At 42.5% G+C, this 7502-nt stretch overlaps 1 non-coding gene across 1 annotated transcript; it reads left to right on the top strand.

The window, feature by feature from the left end:
* The first annotated feature begins 6591 nt into the window (after nucleotides 1-6591).
* Nucleotides 6592-6699, top strand: LOC125584833. The gene has a single exon (XR_007321740.1). It is a non-coding gene; the product is annotated as a small nucleolar RNA R71 (small nucleolar RNA).
* The last annotated feature ends 803 nt before the right edge of the window (nucleotides 6700-7502 follow it).

The raw sequence follows: 7502 nt of genomic DNA, 5'->3' as shown, positions 1-7502 counted from the left end.
TAGCAAATCTATAGTTGGGGCTACTCTCTCTAACCTATTTGAACCCTGAATCTAACAAGTGAACTACTCAGACATAACTAAGCAATTCCTGACACAAAATATAGATAAAAACTGCATAGAATAGAATAGATGAATCAATGGAGTTCCAATCACAAATCTCTCTATGATTTTCTCTCCTAAAAGTCTCTGCTGAAAATAAGAATACAATGGTGGCCAAAAGCTCTTTTGCCTCGTAACACTTATGCAAGTATATAACTATTAGGTTAAAAACTCGTCAGGGGTAATCTTGTAATTTGGTGAAACCTTGGGTTTAAAGTCGGCTGGAACCAAGTCGCGCATCTCGCGTCTCGACATCGATCGATGGTACATGATGTACATCGATCGATCATAATCTTTAATCGTCGAGGCCTCTCTTCTGTATCAATCGACGGCACTGGATGTGCATCGAACGATTGCTTCTTCTTTGTATCGACCTCTAATGGTCAGCTCGGATGAAATCTCGTTTAAGCTCCTAAATGCTCTATAATCATCACTTTACTCCAAGATACTTCTGAACCTGAAAACATACCTAATAGGATAGAATATATAGTATATAGATAGTAAAACACTTATATACCATGGATGAAAATAGGTCAAATCTATGGTATATCAACTCCCCCAGACTTACCCTTTTGCTTGTCCTCAAGCAAAACAAACAGGCAGTCTCTCTGAAAGAGGTTTGAAAACAGCAGGGACTTATAGATTTAAAACACCGAAATCATCACATCTACAATTTCGCAAACCACATCTGAAAAGTCCTAATCACAAAAGCACATTATGCATTATCCTAGCTTAGCAACCAAATTCAACTAGTCTACAACTCAGCAAATCATGTCTGACATTCCCCTCTACTAACTTCATTTATTAGCATAAATATAAAAGTGAATGCTTTACCTTGGGAGTATCGATCACAGGTTGCAAGGATTTTCAGACAAGTATCTGGAACTGCATGTAAAAGTTAATTCCTAAATTCTCTCTCTTGAGTCAATGTCTGCTTATATTGCAAGATCAGTGACTAAGAATGGACATGCTTCCATGAATCAAGACTTAATGGTGGTTGCCACCAAGCCCTGTTCACTTCTTTTTGACTTGTATCTAAGAATTCTTTGTGAAGCGAGCCTTGAAGGTTGCCGCCTCCAAGTCCCGTTCGAATTCTTTTATTGGAATCTTTATGAATCAAGCCTTAATGGTTTTAGCCACCAAGTCCTGGTCAGATTCCTCATAACTAAATCTTAAGTCCTAATTAAGTAATAAATTTCGGATTTTTTTTTTAACTAACTAACTACTCTAGTTTCGAAATAGAGAGAGGAAATGTGATAAATGAATCTACACAAGGTGTTACCTTCTAGACTTGTCTGAAGAATCGGATCCCATGTATACCAATCCCCAAGACAAGCGATTATGTCAGGTTTAGTATTGGAGGTCAGCTTTGGTTCCTTCAAACAATCAAGGCAAGTGTGTATAGTTGATAGGTTGATCTACTTTAGCATCTTTAGTACTATCTGCAATCAGTAAATCTAGAATGGTGCTAAAGAGTGGTTAGACATTCAAGTATAAATCAATAATATGATCATAGTTCCTTTCACATAGCTAAGCATAATTTATTAAAAATCTTTTATAAGAATCAGAATAAATTATATCAGTAAACCTCCCTCCAGACTTAAATTACAATGTCCTAGTGTAACACAGTCGGAGTTATGGTGGAAACTAAATCATAAGTACTCAATGTAACAAGCTAGGAAGATAAACCTGACCAGAGTGGGAATCGATCGATGTGCATCGGTATGCATCAATTGTCGTATGTGATTGTAGGTCGATCGATGTCGACGTCTCGTCCACGGTCGATATGGTGATCATCCTACTTGGGTCTTGCAATAAATCTGAAAGAATAGAAACGAAAGTAAATACTAGTAACTAAGAAAACCAATTAAAATTACCTAATAGTGGGTTGCCTCCCACTCAGCGCTTTGTTATAATCATTTAGCTTGACTATGAAGGTGTGTGGCTAGTTGGTGGAAAGACATCTACTTGTTGGGAAACAAGCATCCACCTCATCTCTGCACATTCTGGACCAAGCTGCAATGAAACTTCTTGTGGCCTCATCATTTCTGGTCCATCTCTCATCCATCTTATGTATTGCATTTGAGATGTTCTGTAGCTTTTCTTGGGTGTTTTCAATGCTGAACTGATGCCATCCTATCTTGTCATAGGCGTATGCTGATAGCTCATTCAGTTCCTCATGCATTAACTCCATTTTGTTTTGTATCAGCTGCTCGGCGTCTGGTGTAGACGTTGTATCGATCGATGTGACCAAGTGTTTATCGGTCGATGCTGGTGCCTTACTGTCGATCGATTTGGAGAGTTCTCTGTCGATCGATGCTGATATCTGGTGTTGAGATGCGAATTGCCTCTGAATGGCTTTGACTTCCTTCTGTAACCACTCTGCATGGCTATCCAGTCCACTGAGTCTGACGTCGAATGGAAAGTAGATGTCATCACACCGCTTCTCAAATCGGTCCTCCATGGTGTCTATAGCTGTGTAAAGCTTTGATGTGATCTGATCAACTTCTGCTGTTGTGTAGGGAAGATGTTCTGTAGGTTTCTTGACGTCGAGCGATGCCCTGCGGAACCTATCGATCGATGTTGAACATTCTTCCTGAAAATCATGTTGATCATTAAGCGTGCCAATGTCCCTCTGGACATTCATCATCTGTGTAGACAAGGTGTCCAAGTATCGCATGATAGGTGAGGTGAAACGGTCGTGCATATCCTCGTATGTTTGTAACCTATCTTCCACGGCTGCTGCTGTCGATCGATGTGATGGTGCAGATATCGATCGATGTGATTGGTTGTTGGTCCTTCTTGCAAATGGTGTCCAAATCTTGCTGTAGCAGATCAACTCTCATGCTTAACCAGTCCACGTTGTTGTTGAGAGGGTTGTATACGTCGTTAATCTTCATGTTGATGTATGCGATCTCCCGTTCATACTTCATCTCTGCCAAACTTTCCGGTTTTGCAGGAATCTGGGATGTCTGTGGCTTGACGTCGATCGATGTTGCTTTGTTGGTGTCGATCGATGGTGATGTCGTAGCTTCTTTCTCAAGAATGTGCTGCATACTCTCAATCTCTTTCCTCATCTCTGCCATACTTCTGAAAAGCTCATTGCAACCTCTGTCCAAAGGTTGATAAGTGTCATCTACCACTGTCTTGAGTTCATCTCCTAGTTTTTCCTGAGCTCCACAAATACCAGTCACCATCTCATTAATCTCATCCTTGGTGTAGATCTCTGGTGCCAGTTTTGTAGGTGTGAAAGAAGTGGCATGTTTTGGAAGACATATGTGACTCTCCTCAAATAGGGATGCTCTCTCCATAATTTTTCTGATGTTTTCCTTGGTAACAAGGATCATCTCACCATCTACGCTCCTTTCATATCCAGACTCATCTCTGTAGACACCATATTCGTCCTTCTGTTCCCATCTGAACTTTTTTGGCTCCATAGATGTCATAAGCGCGACGTCCACATTCGTAACGTCTGTCGAACGATGTAAGAGCATCCTTGTCGATCGATGTTTGGCCTACTGGTTGGCACGATTGGTGTGAACCAATTTCTGTTGTGTCGGTCCTTGGATGTTCGTCTGGAACAGCTGGGATGTTGTATGGAATGCTGCGTTGCTGCATAAACAAGTTGTCTGATCCATTGGCCAACTGAAGAATATCTGCTATGTCCTCTCTGGATACTTGTAGAATTCTTCCATCCATAGCTCTTGCATGACCATCTGGGTCCCTGAAAATACCAAATTCATCAGGAGTTAGAAAACCGTAATCAATACTCATATTCTTCTTAGTAAATAAAGAAAGTTTAGGTTTAAAATGAGAATCGATCGATGTTGATATTGGAGTATCGATCGATGGTAGACGTTTGTCTGCTGAATTAGGGTTTTTGGATCGAATGCTCTTCCTTGATGTTCCTTCTGATTTGTTTGTGGGAGCATTAATCTTTTCTGCTATGGTATCGTGAGAAGTAATATGGGGTGCAAAACTCCTTATATAGGTATTGGTAAACCTACTTAAAATTGAAATATTCTCTTTTTCTTTTTCAAAGGCGGCGGCTTTAATATCAATCGATGTACCTGGTGTGGTATCGATCGATGCATAAGATCATTTTGCTGGATGAGGGTGGGTATAGACCGATGCTGAGTAGACTCTGTCGATCGATGGTGGAGACGTGTTGCTGAAGGAATGACTTGAATATCTTTCATCCTGCATAGCAATCTCTATAGCTATTTCCTTCCAGTAATCCTCATCATACTCCTCAGTAGGATCCTCATTGGATGAAGGAATTACAGTCTCTACTGCAAAACTTTCATGGAATCCACTGTCTACCCAACTGCCTATTGAATAGTCATCACATCCTCTTTTGTTGGGTTGTTGAAAGGCAAAATCTGAATAACACTGATCTGGTAATGTGAAGTGGTCTACCGGTTGATTCCCGTCGAGCGACGTGGGATAGTGTTCATCGGTCGTCAGTGACTCATTGGAATCGATCGATGAAGCAGTGTTAGTGTCGATCGATTCTGAGTACTCTTTTCTGTACTCTGCTCCACAATGGCATACTGCAATGTAGCCAAGATCATTTCCAAGCTCCACGAGGTTGACCTGTTGTTTCACAACTCGAATTAGGTCATAGTGGACGTCTGGATTTATCAGTGTCAGACACAATCTGTTGGTGTTCATGTCACATACAACTCCTACTGTAGCCAAAAAATCTCTTCCAAGCAGAAGTGAAGAGTTCCAGTTAAGCTTGATGTCCAGGACATGAAAATCTACTGGAGCAAGGGCATTATCAATCTGTACCTCAAGGTCTCTTATGATGCCTCCTGAGCTTCTTTCTGAAAGGTCCACGAAGGTGAAAGATTCTGATGAAGGCTCTATTTTCAGACCCAGCTGGTCTGCCATAACCTTAGGTAGTATGCTGACTGATGCTCCTGTGTCCCAAAGTGCATGGGGAAATTCAATACCCTTCACCACACATGGTATTGCGAACTTCCCAGGATCACTCATCTTCTTCAATGTGATCCTTAGTTTCATCCTTTCCCTGACATGATGAAACATTCTCCTAATGTCCTCCTCAGTCTCCTTAGTCTCTCTGAAGAACATCCACAACCAATGTGTGTAATAAAATTCATCAAAAGGTTTCTCCACTGGGATTCTGAGGACTCTCTTAGTGAAACCATTCATCTCCTTCTCATTAGCTTCCCTCTTAAGGTTCTAAGGAATCTTCTCCTTTCTTTTCCTTAACCTTCTTCCTTCAGTTGCCTCATCAACTTTCATAGGCTCTGGTGTTGTGTCTAAAGGGTTGGTTGTAGGTTCTGGTGGATTTGCTAAAGGTTTAGGTGGTGGTTTGAGTGTGTTGATTCGTTCACTATCAATAGATGGTAATCACACTCGGTAGGTGAGAGGTGCCCGTCGATCGATGAGAGGTGAGGGGGGCCGATCGATATCAGTCTCTCTCTGTCGATCGACTACTGGCTCATGCCGTCGATCGATTTTGACGTAGAAAGGGGAGGGTGGGTGAGGATGTTTTTCTGCCAATTCCTCATGAGTCATGATCCGAACTGCACTACACTCCACAATCGATTCAGCAGATGATGTTGATCGATGGTTAGAGTAATTCGTCGATCGATCTTCGTCATAGTTTGTCGAGCGATGTGCGTCCATTGACATCGGTCGACACCATTGTGATCTGCCGAAACTCATGGAGCTTTCAACTTCAAAGTCTCCTTCTCCAAGCTTCTCATGCTTCACCACTTGCCAAAAATCATCATCAATGATGGCATTTACGTGGTGTTTTTCTTTTTCAACTCCTGCCTCTCTAGCCAAGGTTTCTTGCCTCTTTACAGTGTCTTCAGTCTGAACCACTTGCATTTCAAGCTTCCTGACCTGAGTCCCTAAGGTCTCAATTCTCGTGTTCAGACTGTTGTAGGCGGAATCTATCTTCCCATTGAAGTCCACAGTGAGTTGTTGCTGTCCTTCCAGAACTTTGTCAAGCATTGCTTCAATCTTGCTTTCCTGAGTCTGTGGTGGTGGATTCTGGTAAAATGAGTTTCCATAGCCTTTTCTGTTGTTGCTGAAAGGTTTCTGAAACTGTGAACTCTGGTTACTCCTCTAACCATTGCCATAGAAGTTTATGTTTCCACCCTGGTTTCCAGACCTCTGAAATCCAGTACCTCCAATGTAGTTCACATCTTCTTCTCCTTCCATGTCTACAGCTACTTCTCCTTCAGCTGAGCAGACCTTCTTCCTAAGAAGCTCATGAACCACATCTAACTTTGCTCTAACTTCGTCCATCTGCTCTTTCCCTAGGGATGCAACAGACTTCTTCCTCCTATAGTCAGTGTTCTTGGTGCTGCTGCTGTTTCTAGATTTTCTATCAGTCTCAAAGCTTCCACCGGATTCCTGGTGTTGAAGTTTCCCTCGCTAGCTGTATCAAAAGCCATCTGATACCTCAAGGCGATACCTCTGAAGAAAGTGCTCAGCAGTTGCACTTCGTTGAATCCGTGGTGTGGACAGTCTCGCAGGAAGAACTTGAATCTGATCCACGCATCTTTGAAAGACTCTCCAGTCTCCTGCGTAAATGTAGCAATTTTGCTCCTCAAGTTTTCAGCGCGTGCCTCATCGAAGAAGTTTCGCAAGAAAGCATTCTTGATGTCGGCCCAGGATGTTAGAGATCATGTGGGTAGCTGCTTAAGCCAGTGCATCGCTTCTCCAGTCAGAGAATACTTGAAGAGCTTGCACAATAGGTAGTCCTCGGGGACTCCATCCATACTAATAGCAGCGATAAGATCCTCGAACCTCTCTAGATGGTCCATAGGATACTCGTGCGGTAACCCAAAGTAGGGTATCTGCGACACGAGTGTGTAGTACTGAGGCTTCAGCTCGAAATTCTTCTTCTGAATCTCTAGAAGTTGAATAGTTGATCTGTTGGCGTAGTACTCATCTGGATGATTGTAGTCAGCCAGTGCCCTTGGTCGAGCAGCCTCTTCTACAGTTTGAGCAGCTCCTGTAGCATCAGTATCAGGGATTACATTCCCCTGAGCGTCTAGTTTTTGACCTATTGCATTACGCAGATGACCGTCCTGGTCATACAGGTTTCCATTCTCGTCCTGTCTGAGAATAACAATCGCAACCATGTTTCGCGACTGATGATCGATCGATGTACTCGGTGTAGTATCGATCGATGTCGAACGATGTAGATCGGCCGACGATGAAGGTCGGGTGTCGGTCGACGGTTGGGTGTGAGAATTGATCGACGTGAAAGCTACTGCATCGAGCGATGTGGAATGTTGGTCTTTGCGGATCGTTCTTTCCAAGTGAGCAGGATCTTCTGAGAATAGCAGGTGTTTGTCCTTGTTGCTTCTAGTACTGCTGGGCATGCACCTGAAAAGACAAGAAAAAATTTTGTG

Source organism: Brassica napus, chromosome C3 (genome assembly GCF_020379485.1).
Source record: "Brassica napus cultivar Da-Ae chromosome C3, Da-Ae, whole genome shotgun sequence".
NCBI classification, from domain to species: Eukaryota; Viridiplantae; Streptophyta; class Magnoliopsida; order Brassicales; family Brassicaceae; genus Brassica; species Brassica napus.
Note: the sequence above shows the minus strand (reverse complement) of the source record. Positions and strands in the feature narration are given on the sequence as shown.